This window comes from Rhinoderma darwinii, unplaced genomic scaffold (assembly GCF_050947455.1).
Source record: "Rhinoderma darwinii isolate aRhiDar2 unplaced genomic scaffold, aRhiDar2.hap1 Scaffold_3407, whole genome shotgun sequence".
NCBI classification, from domain to species: domain Eukaryota; kingdom Metazoa; phylum Chordata; class Amphibia; order Anura; family Rhinodermatidae; genus Rhinoderma; species Rhinoderma darwinii.
Window position 1 is genome coordinate 60,743 of NW_027463432.1, and position 20,751 is coordinate 81,493.

General features: G+C 47.6%; 13 non-coding genes across 13 annotated transcripts; all 13 read left to right on the forward strand.

Moving 5' to 3' along the window:
* Positions 1–1,314: 1,314 nt before the first annotated feature.
* On the forward strand, positions 1,315–1,505 carry LOC142705946 (U2 spliceosomal RNA). The gene has a single exon (XR_012868429.1). It is a non-coding gene; the product is annotated as a U2 spliceosomal RNA (small nuclear RNA).
* Positions 1,506–2,849: 1,344 nt separating this feature from the next.
* LOC142705947 (U2 spliceosomal RNA) lies at positions 2,850–3,040 on the forward strand. Its single transcript, XR_012868430.1, has one exon. It is a non-coding gene; the product is annotated as a U2 spliceosomal RNA (small nuclear RNA).
* Positions 3,041–4,377: 1,337 nt separating this feature from the next.
* Positions 4,378–4,568, forward strand: LOC142705948 (U2 spliceosomal RNA). The gene has a single exon (XR_012868431.1). It is a non-coding gene; the product is annotated as a U2 spliceosomal RNA (small nuclear RNA).
* A 1,345-nt stretch (positions 4,569–5,913) lies between these two features.
* LOC142705949 (U2 spliceosomal RNA) lies at positions 5,914–6,104 on the forward strand. The gene has a single exon (XR_012868432.1). It is a non-coding gene; the product is annotated as a U2 spliceosomal RNA (small nuclear RNA).
* Positions 6,105–7,450: 1,346 nt separating this feature from the next.
* Positions 7,451–7,641, forward strand: LOC142705950 (U2 spliceosomal RNA). Its single transcript, XR_012868433.1, has one exon. It is a non-coding gene; the product is annotated as a U2 spliceosomal RNA (small nuclear RNA).
* A 1,346-nt stretch (positions 7,642–8,987) lies between these two features.
* On the forward strand, positions 8,988–9,178 carry LOC142705905 (U2 spliceosomal RNA). Its single transcript, XR_012868398.1, has one exon. It is a non-coding gene; the product is annotated as a U2 spliceosomal RNA (small nuclear RNA).
* Positions 9,179–10,508: 1,330 nt separating this feature from the next.
* LOC142705953 (U2 spliceosomal RNA) lies at positions 10,509–10,699 on the forward strand. The gene has a single exon (XR_012868435.1). It is a non-coding gene; the product is annotated as a U2 spliceosomal RNA (small nuclear RNA).
* A 1,344-nt stretch (positions 10,700–12,043) lies between these two features.
* Positions 12,044–12,234, forward strand: LOC142705954 (U2 spliceosomal RNA). The gene has a single exon (XR_012868436.1). It is a non-coding gene; the product is annotated as a U2 spliceosomal RNA (small nuclear RNA).
* A 1,350-nt stretch (positions 12,235–13,584) lies between these two features.
* On the forward strand, positions 13,585–13,775 carry LOC142705955 (U2 spliceosomal RNA). Its single transcript, XR_012868437.1, has one exon. It is a non-coding gene; the product is annotated as a U2 spliceosomal RNA (small nuclear RNA).
* Positions 13,776–15,121: 1,346 nt separating this feature from the next.
* LOC142705956 (U2 spliceosomal RNA) lies at positions 15,122–15,312 on the forward strand. Its single transcript, XR_012868438.1, has one exon. It is a non-coding gene; the product is annotated as a U2 spliceosomal RNA (small nuclear RNA).
* Positions 15,313–16,662: 1,350 nt separating this feature from the next.
* On the forward strand, positions 16,663–16,853 carry LOC142705957 (U2 spliceosomal RNA). The gene has a single exon (XR_012868439.1). It is a non-coding gene; the product is annotated as a U2 spliceosomal RNA (small nuclear RNA).
* Positions 16,854–18,189: 1,336 nt separating this feature from the next.
* On the forward strand, positions 18,190–18,380 carry LOC142705958 (U2 spliceosomal RNA). The gene has a single exon (XR_012868440.1). It is a non-coding gene; the product is annotated as a U2 spliceosomal RNA (small nuclear RNA).
* A 1,342-nt stretch (positions 18,381–19,722) lies between these two features.
* On the forward strand, positions 19,723–19,913 carry LOC142705959 (U2 spliceosomal RNA). The gene has a single exon (XR_012868441.1). It is a non-coding gene; the product is annotated as a U2 spliceosomal RNA (small nuclear RNA).
* The last annotated feature ends 838 nt before the right edge of the window (positions 19,914–20,751 follow it).

Here is a 20,751-nt window from a genome sequence, read left to right on the forward strand (position 1 = left end):
GTGCTATTTGTGTTTGCTATTGTTTTTGTCTTTCTGATGGGATCTCCCCTTTTAATCCCATTATTTCAACACCTGTTGGACAATGCATTTGTACAGTCATGTGTGATAATGAGCTCATTTATTAAATGCAATTAATTAATACATTGCCACCTCTTGTTGTGTGTGTGTGTGTGTGTGTGTGTGTGTGTGTGTGTGTGTGTGTGTGTGTGTGTGTGTGTGTGTGTGTGTGTGTGTCTTCTGTGTTTCTGTGTTTCCGGCATTTCACATTGGAACAGCTCATTCACCTTCCTTGTCTTCTCTCCGCCCTCCCTTTTAGGTAGGTTAAAGAGCTGCACCTGAGCCAGCCACTGATTGATTGATGCAGCACCACAGTCAAATAGTGGAGTGGAGTAGGGGGAACAGCAAACAGCCATTAAAGCAGCCCGCCCGCCACAATGGACCTACCTGTGTACACTAGATGGATGTGATGGAATGTACTGTCGTCCCTACATTTCCAAGAAGAAGTAAGAATTGCAGTTGCAACAAACCCTTGCTTGCCTACAAAGAGAGCAGCAATTTGGATTTGTTACTATGTTACCTGGAAGAATAACAAACTGTGCAAGGATGGAGGTTGTAGGAGCAAAGAGAAGTTGTCTGTAAAGTTGGTGGATGCCTATTTTCCATTTTGCAGTCCCTTGTCTCCCTCTTGTGGCCTCCTGGAGGCAAATAAATGTGCAAAAAAAAGACAGCCTGGCGGCCGGCTGTTGCAGTGTTGCCCTCTCAGGCAACACTGAGTGACTGACTGAGCCGCACCGTCTTATATAAAGTTCAGACGGAACTTTGCACGTGTCATAGTGGAGCCCTCAGGATTCCAGAGCCAGCTTTCTGACATCATAATGGGGCCTGCCTCAGAGATAGATAAAAGCCTGGGCCCAGGCAGTGTTGGTCAGTGCTGCTCAGCAGGCAGCACTGGACTGGACTGGACTGGATTACAGCTGATACAAGGTGTGAAGGAACAAGGGGTGGCTGTGGGCATGCACTTGCTGCCGCTGCCAGTGTTTATCTGCATGGCAGGAGGGCATTTGGGCGTTGCCAGGAAGGCGTTTTTATGTAGATTCCTCCTCTTTCAGCACTGCATTGTGGTGCAAGCAAAAGAAGCAAATCCTGTGTAGCTTCCTCTCCGGCCTTTATTCACCTCCCTCCCGCTTAGTAGCTGTAAATGTGTGTGAGCCTGCAGGGCCCCATGGAATTGCCTAGGAGTAGGCTGAATCAATCGCTGCAAGGGGTGAACAGCAGTATGGGACAGGCTCGGGCAAGGCAAGGGCCGCTCGGGTTATCGCTTCTCGGCCTTTTGGCTAAGATCAAGTGTAGTATCTGTTCTTATCAGTTTAATATCTGATACGTCCCCTATCTGGGGACCATATATTAAATGGATTTTTAGAACAGGGAGATGGAAATAGAGCTTGCTCTGTCCACTCCACGCATTGACCTGGTATTGCAGTATTTCCAGGACCGGTGCACCCTTCCCTTATGTGTTGACTAAAATCAGATTCCAAAAGTGCTATTTGTGTTTGCTATTGTTTTTGTCTTTCTGATGGGATCTCCCCTTTTAATCCCATTATTTCAACACCTGTTGGACAATGCATTTGTACAGTCATGTGTGATAATGAGCTCATTTATTAAATGCAATTAATTAATACATTGCCACCTCTTGTTGTGTGTGTGTGTGTGTGTGTGTGTGTGTGTGTGTGTGTGTGTGTGTGTGTGTGTGTGTGTGTGTGTGTGTGTGTCTTCTGTGTTTCTGTGTTTCCGGCATTTCACATTGGAACAGCTCATTCACCTTCCTTGTCTTCTCTCCGCCCTCCCTTTTAGGTAGGTTAAAGAGCTGCACCTGAGCCAGCCACTGATTGATTGATGCAGCACCACAGTCAAATAGTGGAGTGGAGTAGGGGGAACAGCAAACAGCCATTAAAGCAGCCCGCCCGCCACAATGGACCTACCTGTGTACACTAGATGGATGTGATGGAATGTACTGTCGTCCCTACATTTCCAAGAAGAAGTAAGAATTGCAGTTGCAACAAACCCTTGCTTGCCTACAAAGAGAGCAGCAATTTGGATTTGTTACTATGTTACCTGGAAGAATAACAAACTGTGCAAGGATGGAGGTTGTAGGAGCAAAGAGAAGTTGTCTGTAAAGTTGGTGGATGCCTATTTTCCATTTTGCAGTCCCTTGTCTCCCTCTTGTGGCCTCCTGGAGGCAAATAAATGTGCAAAAAAAAGACAGCCTGGCGGCCGGCTGTTGCAGTGTTGCCCTCTCAGGCAACACTGAGTGACTGACTGAGCCGCACCGTCTTATATAAAGTTCAGACGGAACTTTGCACGTGTCATAGTGGAGCCCTCAGGATTCCAGAGCCAGCTTTCTGACATCATAATGGGGCCTGCCTCAGAGATAGATAAAAGCCTGGGCCCAGGCAGTGTTGGTCAGTGCTGCTCAGCAGGCAGCACTGGACTGGACTGGACTGGATTACAGCTGATACAAGGTGTGAAGGAACAAGGGGTGGCTGTGGGCATGCACTTGCTGCCGCTGCCAGTGTTTATCTGCATGGCAGGAGGGCATTTGGGCGTTGCCAGGAAGGCGTTTTTATGTAGATTCCTCCTCTTTCAGCACTGCATTGTGGTGCAAGCAAAAGAAGCAAATCCTGTGTAGCTTCCTCTCCGGCCTTTATTCACCTCCCTCCCGCTTAGTAGCTGTAAATGTGTGTGAGCCTGCAGGGCCCCATGGAATTGCCTAGGAGTAGGCTGAATCAATCGCTGCAAGGGGTGAACAGCAGTATGGGACAGGCTCGGGCAAGGCAAGGGCCGCTCGGGTTATCGCTTCTCGGCCTTTTGGCTAAGATCAAGTGTAGTATCTGTTCTTATCAGTTTAATATCTGATACGTCCCCTATCTGGGGACCATATATTAAATGGATTTTTAGAACAGGGAGATGGAAATAGAGCTTGCTCTGTCCACTCCACGCATTGACCTGGTATTGCAGTATTTCCAGGACCGGTGCACCCTTCCCTTATGTGTTGACTAAAATCAGATTCCAAAAGTGCTATTTGTGTTTGCTATTGTTTTTGTCTTTCTGATGGGATCTCCCCTTTTAATCCCATTATTTCAACACCTGTTGGACAATGCATTTGTACAGTCATGTGTGATAATGAGCTCATTTATTAAATGCAATTAATTAATACATTGCCACCTCTTGTGTGTGTGTGTGTGTGTGTGTGTGTGTGTGTGTGTGTGTGTGTGTGTGTGTGTGTGTGTGTGTGTGTGTCTTCTGTGTTTCTGTGTTTCCGGCATTTCACATTGGAACAGCTCATTCACCTTCCTTGTCTTCTCTCCGCCCTCCCTTTTAGGTAGGTTAAAGAGCTGCACCTGAGCCAGCCACTGATTGATTGATGCAGCACCACAGTCAAATAGTGGAGTGGAGTAGGGGGAACAGCAAACAGCCATTAAAGCAGCCCGCCCGCCACAATGGACCTACCTGTGTACACTAGATGGATGTGATGGAATGTACTGTCGTCCCTACATTTCCAAGAAGAAGTAAGAATTGCAGTTGCAACAAACCCTTGCTTGCCTACAAAGAGAGCAGCAATTTGGATTTGTTACTATGTTACCTGGAAGAATAACAAACTGTGCAAGGATGGAGGTTGTAGGAGCAAAGAGAAGTTGTCTGTAAAGTTGGTGGATGCCTATTTTCCATTTTGCAGTCCCTTGTCTCCCTCTTGTGGCCTCCTGGAGGCAAATAAATGTGCAAAAAAAAGACAGCCTGGCGGCCGGCTGTTGCAGTGTTGCCCTCTCAGGCAACACTGAGTGACTGACTGAGCCGCACCGTCTTATATAAAGTTCAGACGGAACTTTGCACGTGTCATAGTGGAGCCCTCAGGATTCCAGAGCCAGCTTTCTGACATCATAATGGGGCCTGCCTCAGAGATAGATAAAAGCCTGGGCCCAGGCAGTGTTGGTCAGTGCTGCTCAGCAGGCAGCACTGGACTGGACTGGACTGGATTACAGCTGATACAAGGTGTGAAGGAACAAGGGGTGGCTGTGGGCATGCACTTGCTGCCGCTGCCAGTGTTTATCTGCATGGCAGGAGGGCATTTGGGCGTTGCCAGGAAGGCGTTTTTATGTAGATTCCTCCTCTTTCAGCACTGCATTGTGGTGCAAGCAAAAGAAGCAAATCCTGTGTAGCTTCCTCTCCGGCCTTTATTCACCTCCCTCCCGCTTAGTAGCTGTAAATGTGTGTGAGCCTGCAGGGCCCCATGGAATTGCCTAGGAGTAGGCTGAATCAATCGCTGCAAGGGGTGAACAGCAGTATGGGACAGGCTCGGGCAAGGCAAGGGCCGCTCGGGTTATCGCTTCTCGGCCTTTTGGCTAAGATCAAGTGTAGTATCTGTTCTTATCAGTTTAATATCTGATACGTCCCCTATCTGGGGACCATATATTAAATGGATTTTTAGAACAGGGAGATGGAAATAGAGCTTGCTCTGTCCACTCCACGCATTGACCTGGTATTGCAGTATTTCCAGGACCGGTGCACCCTTCCCTTATGTGTTGACTAAAATCAGATTCCAAAAGTGCTATTTGTGTTTGCTATTGTTTTTGTCTTTCTGATGGGATCTCCCCTTTTAATCCCATTATTTCAACACCTGTTGGACAATGCATTTGTACAGTCATGTGTGATAATGAGCTCATTTATTAAATGCAATTAATTAATACATTGCCACCTCTTGTGTGTGTGTGTGTGTGTGTGTGTGTGTGTGTGTGTGTGTGTGTGTGTGTGTGTGTGTGTGTGTGTGTGTGTGTGTGTCTTCTGTGTTTCTGTGTTTCCGGCATTTCACATTGGAACAGCTCATTCACCTTCCTTGTCTTCTCTCCGCCCTCCCTTTTAGGTAGGTTAAAGAGCTGCACCTGAGCCAGCCACTGATTGATTGATGCAGCACCACAGTCAAATAGTGGAGTGGAGTAGGGGGAACAGCAAACAGCCATTAAAGCAGCCCGCCCGCCACAATGGACCTACCTGTGTACACTAGATGGATGTGATGGAATGTACTGTCGTCCCTACATTTCCAAGAAGAAGTAAGAATTGCAGTTGCAACAAACCCTTGCTTGCCTACAAAGAGAGCAGCAATTTGGATTTGTTACTATGTTACCTGGAAGAATAACAAACTGTGCAAGGATGGAGGTTGTAGGAGCAAAGAGAAGTTGTCTGTAAAGTTGGTGGATGCCTATTTTCCATTTTGCAGTCCCTTGTCTCCCTCTTGTGGCCTCCTGGAGGCAAATAAATGTGCAAAAAAAAGACAGCCTGGCGGCCGGCTGTTGCAGTGTTGCCCTCTCAGGCAACACTGAGTGACTGACTGAGCCGCACCGTCTTATATAAAGTTCAGACGGAACTTTGCACGTGTCATAGTGGAGCCCTCAGGATTCCAGAGCCAGCTTTCTGACATCATAATGGGGCCTGCCTCAGAGATAGATAAAAGCCTGGGCCCAGGCAGTGTTGGTCAGTGCTGCTCAGCAGGCAGCACTGGACTGGACTGGACTGGATTACAGCTGATACAAGGTGTGAAGGAACAAGGGGTGGCTGTGGGCATGCACTTGCTGCCGCTGCCAGTGTTTATCTGCATGGCAGGAGGGCATTTGGGCGTTGCCAGGAAGGCGTTTTTATGTAGATTCCTCCTCTTTCAGCACTGCATTGTGGTGCAAGCAAAAGAAGCAAATCCTGTGTAGCTTCCTCTCCGGCCTTTATTCACCTCCCTCCCGCTTAGTAGCTGTAAATGTGTGTGAGCCTGCAGGGCCCCATGGAATTGCCTAGGAGTAGGCTGAATCAATCGCTGCAAGGGGTGAACAGCAGTATGGGACAGGCTCGGGCAAGGCAAGGGCCGCTCGGGTTATCGCTTCTCGGCCTTTTGGCTAAGATCAAGTGTAGTATCTGTTCTTATCAGTTTAATATCTGATACGTCCCCTATCTGGGGACCATATATTAAATGGATTTTTAGAACAGGGAGATGGAAATAGAGCTTGCTCTGTCCACTCCACGCATTGACCTGGTATTGCAGTATTTCCAGGACCGGTGCACCCTTCCCTTATGTGTTGACTAAAATCAGATTCCAAAAGTGCTATTTGTGTTTGCTATTGTTTTTGTCTTTCTGATGGGATCTCCCCTTTTAATCCCATTATTTCAACACCTGTTGGACAATGCATTTGTACAGTCATGTGTGATAATGAGCTCATTTATTAAATGCAATTAATTAATACATTGCCACCTCTTGTTGTGTGTGTGTGTGTGTGTGTGTGTGTGTGTGTGTGTGTGTGTGTGTGTGTGTGTGTGTGTGTGTGTGTGTGTGTGTCTTCTGTGTTTCTGTGTTTCCGGCATTTCACATTGGAACAGCTCATTCACCTTCCTTGTCTTCTCTCCGCCCTCCCTTTTAGGTAGGTTAAAGAGCTGCACCTGAGCCAGCCACTGATTGATTGATGCAGCACCACAGTCAAATAGTGGAGTGGAGTAGGGGGAACAGCAAACAGCCATTAAAGCAGCCCGCCCGCCACAATGGACCTACCTGTGTACACTAGATGGATGTGATGGAATGTACTGTCGTCCCTACATTTCCAAGAAGAAGTAAGAATTGCAGTTGCAACAAACCCTTGCTTGCCTACAAAGAGAGCAGCAATTTGGATTTGTTACTATGTTACCTGGAAGAATAACAAACTGTGCAAGGATGGAGGTTGTAGGAGCAAAGAGAAGTTGTCTGTAAAGTTGGTGGATGCCTATTTTCCATTTTGCAGTCCCTTGTCTCCCTCTTGTGGCCTCCTGGAGGCAAATAAATGTGCAAAAAAAAGACAGCCTGGCGGCCGGCTGTTGCAGTGTTGCCCTCTCAGGCAACACTGAGTGACTGACTGAGCCGCACCGTCTTATATAAAGTTCAGACGGAACTTTGCACGTGTCATAGTGGAGCCCTCAGGATTCCAGAGCCAGCTTTCTGACATCATAATGGGGCCTGCCTCAGAGATAGATAAAAGCCTGGGCCCAGGCAGTGTTGGTCAGTGCTGCTCAGCAGGCAGCACTGGACTGGACTGGACTGGATTACAGCTGATACAAGGTGTGAAGGAACAAGGGGTGGCTGTGGGCATGCACTTGCTGCCGCTGCCAGTGTTTATCTGCATGGCAGGAGGGCATTTGGGCGTTGCCAGGAAGGCGTTTTTATGTAGATTCCTCCTCTTTCAGCACTGCATTGTGGTGCAAGCAAAAGAAGCAAATCCTGTGTAGCTTCCTCTCCGGCCTTTATTCACCTCCCTCCCGCTTAGTAGCTGTAAATGTGTGTGAGCCTGCAGGGCCCCATGGAATTGCCTAGGAGTAGGCTGAATCAATCGCTGCAAGGGGTGAACAGCAGTATGGGACAGGCTCGGGCAAGGCAAGGGCCGCTCGGGTTATCGCTTCTCGGCCTTTTGGCTAAGATCAAGTGTAGTATCTGTTCTTATCAGTTTAATATCTGATACGTCCCCTATCTGGGGACCATATATTAAATGGATTTTTAGAACAGGGAGATGGAAATAGAGCTTGCTCTGTCCACTCCACGCATTGACCTGGTATTGCAGTATTTCCAGGACCGGTGCACCCTTCCCTTATGTGTTGACTAAAATCAGATTCCAAAAGTGCTATTTGTGTTTGCTATTGTTTTTGTCTTTCTGATGGGATCTCCCCTTTTAATCCCATTATTTCAACACCTGTTGGACAATGCATTTGTACAGTCATGTGTGATAATGAGCTCATTTATTAAATGCAATTAATTAATACATTGCCACCTCTTGTTGTGTGTGTGTGTGTGTGTGTGTGTGTGTGTGTGTGTGTGTGTGTGTGTGTGTGTGTGTGTGTGTGTGTGTGTGTGTCTTCTGTGTTTCTGTGTTTCCGGCATTTCACATTGGAACAGCTCATTCACCTTCCTTGTCTTCTCTCCGCCCTCCCTTTTAGGTAGGTTAAAGAGCTGCACCTGAGCCAGCCACTGATTGATTGATGCAGCACCACAGTCAAATAGTGGAGTGGAGTAGGGGGAACAGCAAACAGCCATTAAAGCAGCCCGCCCGCCACAATGGACCTACCTGTGTACACTAGATGGATGTGATGGAATGTACTGTCGTCCCTACATTTCCAAGAAGAAGTAAGAATTGCAGTTGCAACAAACCCTTGCTTGCCTACAAAGAGAGCAGCAATTTGGATTTGTTACTATGTTACCTGGAAGAATAACAAACTGTGCAAGGATGGAGGTTGTAGGAGCAAAGAGAAGTTGTCTGTAAAGTTGGTGGATGCCTATTTTCCATTTTGCAGTCCCTTGTCTCCCTCTTGTGGCCTCCTGGAGGCAAATAAATGTGCAAAAAAAAGACAGCCTGGCGGCCGGCTGTTGCAGTGTTGCCCTCTCAGGCAACACTGAGTGACTGACTGAGCCGCACCGTCTTATATAAAGTTCAGACGGAACTTTGCACGTGTCATAGTGGAGCCCTCAGGATTCCAGAGCCAGCTTTCTGACATCATAATGGGGCCTGCCTCAGAGATAGATAAAAGCCTGGGCCCAGGCAGTGTTGGTCAGTGCTGCTCAGCAGGCAGCACTGGACTGGACTGGACTGGATTACAGCTGATACAAGGTGTGAAGGAACAAGGGGTGGCTGTGGGCATGCACTTGCTGCCGCTGCCAGTGTTTATCTGCATGGCAGGAGGGCATTTGGGCGTTGCCAGGAAGGCGTTTTTATGTAGATTCCTCCTCTTTCAGCACTGCATTGTGGTGCAAGCAAAAGAAGCAAATCCTGTGTAGCTTCCTCTCCGGCCTTTATTCACCTCCCTCCCGCTTAGTAGCTGTAAATGTGTGTGAGCCTGCAGGGCCCCATGGAATTGCCTAGGAGTAGGCTGAATCAATCGCTGCAAGGGGTGAACAGCAGTATGGGACAGGCTCGGGCAAGGCAAGGGCCGCTCGGGTTATCGCTTCTCGGCCTTTTGGCTAAGATCAAGTGTAGTATCTGTTCTTATCAGTTTAATATCTGATACGTCCCCTATCTGGGGACCATATATTAAATGGATTTTTAGAACAGGGAGATGGAAATAGAGCTTGCTCTGTCCACTCCACGCATTGACCTGGTATTGCAGTATTTCCTTATGTGTTGACTAAAATCAGATTCCAAAAGTGCTATTTGTGTTTGCTATTGTTTTTGTCTTTCTGATGGGATCTCCCCTTTTAATCCCATTATTTCAACACCTGTTGGACAATGCATTTGTACAGTCATGTGTGATAATGAGCTCATTTATTAAATGCAATTAATTAATACATTGCCACCTCTTGTTGTGTGTGTGTGTGTGTGTGTGTGTGTGTGTGTGTGTGTGTGTGTGTGTGTGTGTGTGTGTGTGTGTGTGTGTGTGTGTGTCTTCTGTGTTTCTGTGTTTCCGGCATTTCACATTGGAACAGCTCATTCACCTTCCTTGTCTTCTCTCCGCCCTCCCTTTTAGGTAGGTTAAAGAGCTGCACCTGAGCCAGCCACTGATTGATTGATGCAGCACCACAGTCAAATAGTGGAGTGGAGTAGGGGGAACAGCAAACAGCCATTAAAGCAGCCCGCCCGCCACAATGGACCTACCTGTGTACACTAGATGGATGTGATGGAATGTACTGTCGTCCCTACATTTCCAAGAAGAAGTAAGAATTGCAGTTGCAACAAACCCTTGCTTGCCTACAAAGAGAGCAGCAATTTGGATTTGTTACTATGTTACCTGGAAGAATAACAAACTGTGCAAGGATGGAGGTTGTAGGAGCAAAGAGAAGTTGTCTGTAAAGTTGGTGGATGCCTATTTTCCATTTTGCAGTCCCTTGTCTCCCTCTTGTGGCCTCCTGGAGGCAAATAAATGTGCAAAAAAAAGACAGCCTGGCGGCCGGCTGTTGCAGTGTTGCCCTCTCAGGCAACACTGAGTGACTGACTGAGCCGCACCGTCTTATATAAAGTTCAGACGGAACTTTGCACGTGTCATAGTGGAGCCCTCAGGATTCCAGAGCCAGCTTTCTGACATCATAATGGGGCCTGCCTCAGAGATAGATAAAAGCCTGGGCCCAGGCAGTGTTGGTCAGTGCTGCTCAGCAGGCAGCACTGGACTGGACTGGACTGGATTACAGCTGATACAAGGTGTGAAGGAACAAGGGGTGGCTGTGGGCATGCACTTGCTGCCGCTGCCAGTGTTTATCTGCATGGCAGGAGGGCATTTGGGCGTTGCCAGGAAGGCGTTTTTATGTAGATTCCTCCTCTTTCAGCACTGCATTGTGGTGCAAGCAAAAGAAGCAAATCCTGTGTAGCTTCCTCTCCGGCCTTTATTCACCTCCCTCCCGCTTAGTAGCTGTAAATGTGTGTGAGCCTGCAGGGCCCCATGGAATTGCCTAGGAGTAGGCTGAATCAATCGCTGCAAGGGGTGAACAGCAGTATGGGACAGGCTCGGGCAAGGCAAGGGCCGCTCGGGTTATCGCTTCTCGGCCTTTTGGCTAAGATCAAGTGTAGTATCTGTTCTTATCAGTTTAATATCTGATACGTCCCCTATCTGGGGACCATATATTAAATGGATTTTTAGAACAGGGAGATGGAAATAGAGCTTGCTCTGTCCACTCCACGCATTGACCTGGTATTGCAGTATTTCCAGGACCGGTGCACCCTTCCCTTATGTGTTGACTAAAATCAGATTCCAAAAGTGCTATTTGTGTTTGCTATTGTTTTTGTCTTTCTGATGGGATCTCCCCTTTTAATCCCATTATTTCAACACCTGTTGGACAATGCATTTGTACAGTCATGTGTGATAATGAGCTCATTTATTAAATGCAATTAATTAATACATTGCCACCTCTTGTTGTGTGTGTGTGTGTGTGTGTGTGTGTGTGTGTGTGTGTGTGTGTGTGTGTGTGTGTGTGTGTGTGTGTGTGTGTCTTCTGTGTTTCTGTGTTTCCGGCATTTCACATTGGAACAGCTCATTCACCTTCCTTGTCTTCTCTCCGCCCTCCCTTTTAGGTAGGTTAAAGAGCTGCACCTGAGCCAGCCACTGATTGATTGATGCAGCACCACAGTCAAATAGTGGAGTGGAGTAGGGGGAACAGCAAACAGCCATTAAAGCAGCCCGCCCGCCACAATGGACCTACCTGTGTACACTAGATGGATGTGATGGAATGTACTGTCGTCCCTACATTTCCAAGAAGAAGTAAGAATTGCAGTTGCAACAAACCCTTGCTTGCCTACAAAGAGAGCAGCAATTTGGATTTGTTACTATGTTACCTGGAAGAATAACAAACTGTGCAAGGATGGAGGTTGTAGGAGCAAAGAGAAGTTGTCTGTAAAGTTGGTGGATGCCTATTTTCCATTTTGCAGTCCCTTGTCTCCCTCTTGTGGCCTCCTGGAGGCAAATAAATGTGCAAAAAAAAGACAGCCTGGCGGCCGGCTGTTGCAGTGTTGCCCTCTCAGGCAACACTGAGTGACTGACTGAGCCGCACCGTCTTATATAAAGTTCAGACGGAACTTTGCACGTGTCATAGTGGAGCCCTCAGGATTCCAGAGCCAGCTTTCTGACATCATAATGGGGCCTGCCTCAGAGATAGATAAAAGCCTGGGCCCAGGCAGTGTTGGTCAGTGCTGCTCAGCAGGCAGCACTGGACTGGACTGGACTGGATTACAGCTGATACAAGGTGTGAAGGAACAAGGGGTGGCTGTGGGCATGCACTTGCTGCCGCTGCCAGTGTTTATCTGCATGGCAGGAGGGCATTTGGGCGTTGCCAGGAAGGCGTTTTTATGTAGATTCCTCCTCTTTCAGCACTGCATTGTGGTGCAAGCAAAAGAAGCAAATCCTGTGTAGCTTCCTCTCCGGCCTTTATTCACCTCCCTCCCGCTTAGTAGCTGTAAATGTGTGTGAGCCTGCAGGGCCCCATGGAATTGCCTAGGAGTAGGCTGAATCAATCGCTGCAAGGGGTGAACAGCAGTATGGGACAGGCTCGGGCAAGGCAAGGGCCGCTCGGGTTATCGCTTCTCGGCCTTTTGGCTAAGATCAAGTGTAGTATCTGTTCTTATCAGTTTAATATCTGATACGTCCCCTATCTGGGGACCATATATTAAATGGATTTTTAGAACAGGGAGATGGAAATAGAGCTTGCTCTGTCCACTCCACGCATTGACCTGGTATTGCAGTATTTCCAGGACCGGTGCACCCTTCCCTTATGTGTTGACTAAAATCAGATTCCAAAAGTGCTATTTGTGTTTGCTATTGTTTTTGTCTTTCTGATGGGATCTCCCCTTTTAATCCCATTATTTCAACACCTGTTGGACAATGCATTTGTACAGTCATGTGTGATAATGAGCTCATTTATTAAATGCAATTAATTAATACATTGCCACCTCTTGTTGTGTGTGTGTGTGTGTGTGTGTGTGTGTGTGTGTGTGTGTGTGTGTGTGTGTGTGTGTGTGTGTGTGTGTGTGTGTGTGTCTTCTGTGTTTCTGTGTTTCCGGCATTTCACATTGGAACAGCTCATTCACCTTCCTTGTCTTCTCTCCGCCCTCCCTTTTAGGTAGGTTAAAGAGCTGCACCTGAGCCAGCCACTGATTGATTGATGCAGCACCACAGTCAAATAGTGGAGTGGAGTAGGGGGAACAGCAAACAGCCATTAAAGCAGCCCGCCCGCCACAATGGACCTACCTGTGTACACTAGATGGATGTGATGGAATGTACTGTCGTCCCTACATTTCCAAGAAGAAGTAAGAATTGCAGTTGCAACAAACCCTTGCTTGCCTACAAAGAGAGCAGCAATTTGGATTTGTTACTATGTTACCTGGAAGAATAACAAACTGTGCAAGGATGGAGGTTGTAGGAGCAAAGAGAAGTTGTCTGTAAAGTTGGTGGATGCCTATTTTCCATTTTGCAGTCCCTTGTCTCCCTCTTGTGGCCTCCTGGAGGCAAATAAATGTGCAAAAAAAAGACAGCCTGGCGGCCGGCTGTTGCAGTGTTGCCCTCTCAGGCAACACTGAGTGACTGACTGAGCCGCACCGTCTTATATAAAGTTCAGACGGAACTTTGCACGTGTCATAGTGGAGCCCTCAGGATTCCAGAGCCAGCTTTCTGACATCATAATGGGGCCTGCCTCAGAGATAGATAAAAGCCTGGGCCCAGGCAGTGTTGGTCAGTGCTGCTCAGCAGGCAGCACTGGACTGGACTGGACTGGATTACAGCTGATACAAGGTGTGAAGGAACAAGGGGTGGCTGTGGGCATGCACTTGCTGCCGCTGCCAGTGTTTATCTGCATGGCAGGAGGGCATTTGGGCGTTGCCAGGAAGGCGTTTTTATGTAGATTCCTCCTCTTTCAGCACTGCATTGTGGTGCAAGCAAAAGAAGCAAATCCTGTGTAGCTTCCTCTCCGGCCTTTATTCACCTCCCTCCCGCTTAGTAGCTGTAAATGTGTGTGAGCCTGCAGGGCCCCATGGAATTGCCTAGGAGTAGGCTGAATCAATCGCTGCAAGGGGTGAACAGCAGTATGGGACAGGCTCGGGCAAGGCAAGGGCCGCTCGGGTTATCGCTTCTCGGCCTTTTGGCTAAGATCAAGTGTAGTATCTGTTCTTATCAGTTTAATATCTGATACGTCCCCTATCTGGGGACCATATATTAAATGGATTTTTAGAACAGGGAGATGGAAATAGAGCTTGCTCTGTCCACTCCACGCATTGACCTGGTATTGCAGTATTTCCAGGACCGGTGCACCCTTCCCTTATGTGTTGACTAAAATCAGATTCCAAAAGTGCTATTTGTGTTTGCTATTGTTTTTGTCTTTCTGATGGGATCTCCCCTTTTAATCCCATTATTTCAACACCTGTTGGACAATGCATTTGTACAGTCATGTGTGATAATGAGCTCATTTATTAAATGCAATTAATTAATACATTGCCACCTCTTGTTGTGTGTGTGTGTGTGTGTGTGTGTGTGTGTGTGTGTGTGTGTGTGTGTGTGTGTGTGTGTGTGTGTGTGTGTGTGTCTTCTGTGTTTCTGTGTTTCCGGCATTTCACATTGGAACAGCTCATTCACCTTCCTTGTCTTCTCTCCGCCCTCCCTTTTAGGTAGGTTAAAGAGCTGCACCTGAGCCAGCCACTGATTGATTGATGCAGCACCACAGTCAAATAGTGGAGTGGAGTAGGGGGAACAGCAAACAGCCATTAAAGCAGCCCGCCCGCCACAATGGACCTACCTGTGTACACTAGATGGATGTGATGGAATGTACTGTCGTCCCTACATTTCCAAGAAGAAGTAAGAATTGCAGTTGCAACAAACCCTTGCTTGCCTACAAAGAGAGCAGCAATTTGGATTTGTTACTATGTTACCTGGAAGAATAACAAACTGTGCAAGGATGGAGGTTGTAGGAGCAAAGAGAAGTTGTCTGTAAAGTTGGTGGATGCCTATTTTCCATTTTGCAGTCCCTTGTCTCCCTCTTGTGGCCTCCTGGAGGCAAATAAATGTGCAAAAAAAAGACAGCCTGGCGGCCGGCTGTTGCAGTGTTGCCCTCTCAGGCAACACTGAGTGACTGACTGAGCCGCACCGTCTTATATAAAGTTCAGACGGAACTTTGCACGTGTCATAGTGGAGCCCTCAGGATTCCAGAGCCAGCTTTCTGACATCATAATGGGGCCTGCCTCAGAGATAGATAAAAGCCTGGGCCCAGGCAGTGTTGGTCAGTGCTGCTCAGCAGGCAGCACTGGACTGGACTGGACTGGATTACAGCTGATACAAGGTGTGAAGGAACAAGGGGTGGCTGTGGGCATGCACTTGCTGCCGCTGCCAGTGTTTATCTGCATGGCAGGAGGGCATTTGGGCGTTGCCAGGAAGGCGTTTTTATGTAGATTCCTCCTCTTTCAGCACTGCATTGTGGTGCAAGCAAAAGAAGCAAATCCTGTGTAGCTTCCTCTCCGGCCTTTATTCACCTCCCTCCCGCTTAGTAGCTGTAAATGTGTGTGAGCCTGCAGGGCCCCATGGAATTGCCTAGGAGTAGGCTGAATCAATCGCTGCAAGGGGTGAACAGCAGTATGGGACAGGCTCGGGCAAGGCAAGGGCCGCTCGGGTTATCGCTTCTCGGCCTTTTGGCTAAGATCAAGTGTAGTATCTGTTCTTATCAGTTTAATATCTGATACGTCCCCTATCTGGGGACCATATATTAAATGGATTTTTAGAACAGGGAGATGGAAATAGAGCTTGCTCTGTCCACTCCACGCATTGACCTGGTATTGCAGTATTTCCAGGACCGGTGCACCCTTCCCTTATGTGTTGACTAAAATCAGATTCCAAAAGTGCTATTTGTGTTTGCTATTGTTTTTGTCTTTCTGATGGGATCTCCCCTTTTAATCCCATTATTTCAACACCTGTTGGACAATGCATTTGTACAGTCATGTGTGATAATGAGCTCATTTATTAAATGCAATTAATTAATACATTGCCACCTCTTGTTGTGTGTGTGTGTGTGTGTGTGTGTGTGTGTGTGTGTGTGTGTGTGTGTGTGTGTGTGTGTGTGTGTGTGTGTGTGTGTGTCTTCTGTGTTTCTGTGTTTCCGGCATTTCACATTGGAACAGCTCATTCACCTTCCTTGTCTTCTCTCCGCCCTCCCTTTTAGGTAGGTTAAAGAGCTGCACCTGAGCCAGCCACTGATTGATTGATGCAGCACCACAGTCAAATAGTGGAGTGGAGTAGGGGGAACAGCAAACAGCCATTAAAGCAGCCCGCCCGCCACAATGGACCTACCTGTGTACACTAGATGGATGTGATGGAATGTACTGTCGTCCCTACATTTCCAAGAAGAAGTAAGAATTGCAGTTGCAACAAACCCTTGCTTGCCTACAAAGAGAGCAGCAATTTGGATTTGTTACTATGTTACCTGGAAGAATAACAAACTGTGCAAGGATGGAGGTTGTAGGAGCAAAGAGAAGTTGTCTGTAAAGTTGGTGGATGCCTATTTTCCATTTTGCAGTCCCTTGTCTCCCTCTTGTGGCCTCCTGGAGGCAAATAAATGTGCAAAAAAAAGACAGCCTGGCGGCCGGCTGTTGCAGTGTTGCCCTCTCAGGCAACACTGAGTGACTGACTGAGCCGCACCGTCTTATATAAAGTTCAGACGGAACTTTGCACGTGTCATAGTGGAGCCCTCAGGATTCCAGAGCCAGCTTTCTGACATCATAATGGGGCCTGCCTCAGAGATAGATAAAAGCCTGGGCCCAGGCAGTGTTGGTCAGTGCTGCTCAGCAGGCAGCACTGGACTGGACTGGACTGGATTACAGCTGATACAAGGTGTGAAGGAACAAGGGGTGGCTGTGGGCATGCACTTGCTGCCGCTGCCAGTGTTTATCTGCATGGCAGGAGGGCATTTGGGCGTTGCCAGGAAGGCGTTTTTATGTAGATTCCTCCTCTTTCAGCACTGCATTGTGGTGCAAGCAAAAGAAGCAAATCCTGTGTAGCTTCCTCTCCGGCCTTTATTCACCTCCCTCCCGCTTAGTAGCTGTAAATGTGTGTGAGCCTGCAGGGCCCCATGGAATTGCCTAGGAGTAGGCTGAATCAATCGCTGCAAGGGGTGAACAGCAGTATGGGACAGGCTCGGGCAAGGCAAGGGCCGCTCGGGTTATCGCTTCTCGGCCTTTTGGCTAAGATCAAGTGTAGTATCTGTTCTTATCAGTTTAATATCTGATACGTCCCCTATCTGGGGACCATATATTAAATGGATTTTTAGAACAGGGAGATGGAAATAGAGCTTGCTCTGTCCACTCCACGCATTGACCTGGTATTGCAGTATTTCCAGGACCGGTGCACCCTTCCCTTATGTGTTGACTAAAATCAGATTCCAAAAGTGCTATTTGTGTTTGCTATTGTTTTTGTCTTTCTGATGGGATCTCCCCTTTTAATCCCATTATTTCAACACCTGTTGGACAATGCATTTGTACAGTCATGTGTGATAATGAGCTCATTTATTAAATGCAATTAATTAATACATTGCCACCTCTTGTTGTGTGTGTGTGTGTGTGTGTGTGTGTGTGTGTGTGTGTGTGTGTGTGTGTGTGTGTGTGTGTGTGTCTTCTGTGTTTCTGTGTTTCCGGCATTTCACATTGGAACAGCTCATTCACCTTCCTTGTCTTCTCTCCGCCCTCCCTTTTAGGTAGGTTAAAGAGCTGCACCTGAGCCAGCCACTGATTGATTGATGCAGCACCACAGTCAAATAGTGGAGTGGAGTAGGGGGAACAGCAAACAGCCATTAAAGCAGCCCGCCCGCCACAATGGACCTACCTGTGTACACTAGATGGATGTGATGGAATGTACTGTCGTCCCTACATTTCCAAGAAGAAGTAAGAATTGCAGTTGCAACAAACCCTTGCTTGCCTACAAAGAGAGCAGCAATTTGGATTTGTTACTATGTTACCTGGAAGAATAACAAACTGTGCAAGGATGGAGGTTGTAGGAGCAAAGAGAAGTTGTCTGTAAAGTTGGTGGATGCCTATTTTCCATTTTGCAGTCCCTTGTCTCCCTCTTGTGGCCTCCTGGAGGCAAATAAATGTGCAAAAAAAAGACAGCCTGGCGGCCGGCTGTTGCAGTGTTGCCCTCTCAGGCAACACTGAGTGACTGACTGAGCCGCACCGTCTTATATAAAGTTCAGACGGAACTTTGCACGTGTCATAGTGGAGCCCTCAGGATTCCAGAGCCAGCTTTCTGACATCATAATGGGGCCTGCCTCAGAGATAGATAAAAGCCTGGGCCCAGGCAGTGTTGGTCAGTGCTGCTCAGCAGGCAGCACTGGACTGGACTGGACTGGATTACAGCTGATACAAGGTGTGAAGGAACAAGGGGTGGCTGTGGGCATGCACTTGCTGCCGCTGCCAGTGTTTATCTGCATGGCAGGAGGGCATTTGGGCGTTGCCAGGAAGGCGTTTTTATGTAGATTCCTCCTCTTTCAGCACTGCATTGTGGTGCAAGCAAAAGAAGCAAATCCTGTGTAGCTTCCTCTCCGGCCTTTATTCACCTCCCTCCCGCTTAGTAGCTGTAAATGTGTGTGAGCCTGCAGGGCCCCATGGAATTGCCTAGGAGTAGGCTGAATCAATCGCTGCAAGGGGTGAACAGCAGTATGGGACAGGCTCGGGCAAGGCAAGGGCCGCTCGGGTTATCGCTTCTCGGCCTTTTGGCTAAGATCAAGTGTAGTATCTGTTCTTATCAGTTTAATATCTGATACGTCCCCTATCTGGGGACCATATATTAAATGGATTTTTAGAACAGGGAGATGGAAATAGAGCTTGCTCTGTCCACTCCACGCATTGACCTGGTATTGCAGTATTTCCAGGACCGGTGCACCCTTCCCTTATGTGTTGACTAAAATCAGATTCCAAAAGTGCTATTTGTGTTTGCTATTGTTTTTGTCTTTCTGATGGGATCTCCCCTTTTAATCCCATTATTTCAACACCTGTTGGACAATGCATTTGTACAGTCATGTGTGATAATGAGCTCATTTATTAAATGCAATTAATTAATACATTGCCACCTCTTGTTGTGTGTGTGTGTGTGTGTGTGTGTGTGTGTGTGTGTGTGTGTGTGTGTGTGTGTGTGTGTGTGTGTGTGTGTCTTCTGTGTTTCTGTGTTTCCGGCATTTCACATTGGAACAGCTCATTCACCTTCCTTGTCTTCTCTCCGCCCTCCCTTTTAGGTAGGTTAAAGAGCTGCACCTGAGCCAGCCACTGATTGATTGATGCAGCACCACAGTCAAATAGTGGAGTGGAGTAGGGGGAACAGCAAACAGCCATTAAAGCAGCCCGCCCGCCACAATGGACCTACCTGTGTACACTAGATGGATGTGATGGAATGTACTGTCGTCCCTACATTTCCAAGAAGAAGTAAGAATTGCAGTTGCAACAAACCCTTGCTTGCCTACAAAGAGAGCAGCAATTTGGATTTGTTACTATGTTACCTGGAAGAATAACAAACTGTGCAAGGATGGAGGTTGTAGGAGCAAAGAGAAGTTGTCTGTAAAGTTGGTGGATGCCTATTTTCCATTTTGCAGTCCCTTGTCTCCCTCTTGTGGCCTCCTGGAGGCAAATAAATGTGCAAAAAAAAGACAGCCTGGCGGCCGGCTGTTGCAGTGTTGCCCTCTCAGGCAACACTGAGTGACTGACTGAGCCGCACCGTCTTATATAAAGTTCAGACGGAACTTTGCACGTGTCATAGTGGAGCCCTCAGGATTCCAGAGCCAGCTTTCTGACATCATAATGGGGCCTGCCTCAGAGATAGATAAAAGCCTGGGCCCAGGCAGTGTTGGTCAGTGCTGCTCAGCAGGCAGCACTGGACTGGACTGGACTGGATTACAGCTGATACAAGGTGTGAAGGAACAAGGGGTGGCTGTGGGCATGCACTTGCTGCCGCTGCCAGTGTTTATCTGCATGGCAGGAGGGCATTTGGGCGTTGCCAGGAAGGCGTTTTTATGTAGATTCCTCCTCTTTCAGCACTGCATTGTGGTGCAAGCAAAAGAAGCAAATCCTGTGTAGCTTCCTCTCCGGCCTTTATTCACCTCCCTCCCGCTTAGTAGCTGTAAATGTGTGTGAGCCTGCAGGGCCCCATGGAATTGCCTAGGAGTAGGCTGAATCAATCGCTGCAAGGGGTGAACAGCAGTATGGGACAGGCTCGGGCAAGGCAAGGGCCGCTCGGGTTATCGCTTCTCGGCCTTTTGGCTAAGATCAAGTGTAGTATCTGTTCTTATCAGTTTAATATCTGATACGTCCCCTATCTGGGGACCATATATTAAATGGATTTTTAGAACAGGGAGATGGAAATAGAGCTTGCTCTGTCCACTCCACGCATTGACCTGGTATTGCAGTATTTCCAGGACCGGTGCACCCTTCCCTTATGTGTTGACTAAAATCAGATTCCAAAAGTGCTATTTGTGTTTGCTATTGTTTTTGTCTTTCTGATGGGATCTCCCCTTTTAATCCCATTATTTCAACACCTGTTGGACAATGCATTTGTACAGTCATGTGTGATAATGAGCTCATTTATTAAATGCAATTAATTAATACATTGCCACCTCTTGTTGTGTGTGTGTGTGTGTGTGTGTGTGTGTGTGTGTGTGTGTGTGTGTGTGTGTGTGTGTGTGTGTGTGTGTGTGTGTGTCTTCTGTGTTTCTGTGTTTCCGGCATTTCACATTGGAACAGCTCATTCACCTTCCTTGTCTTCTCTCCGCCCTCCCTTTTAGGTAGGTTAAAGAGCTGCACCTGAGCCAGCCACTGATTGATTGATGCAGCACCACAGTCAAATAGTGGAGTGGAGTAGGGGGAACAGCAAACAGCCATTAAAGCAGCCCGCCCGCCACAATGGACCTACCTGTGTACACTAGATGGATGTGATGGAATGTACTGTCGTCCCTACATTTCCAAGAAGAAGTAAGAATTGCAGTTGCAACAAACCCTTGCTTGCCTACAAAGAGAGCAGCAATTTGGATTTGTTACTATGTTACCTGGAAGAATAACAAACTGTGCAAGGATGGAGGTTGTAGGAGCAAAGAGAAGTTGTCTGTAAAGTTGGTGGATGCCTATTTTCCATTTTGCAGTCCCTTGTCTCCCTCTTGTGGCCTCCTGGAGGCAAATAAATGTGCAAAAAAAAGACAGCCTGGCGGCCGGCTGTTGCAGTGTTGCCCTCTCAGGCAACACTGAGTGACTGACTGAGCCGCACCGTCTTATATAA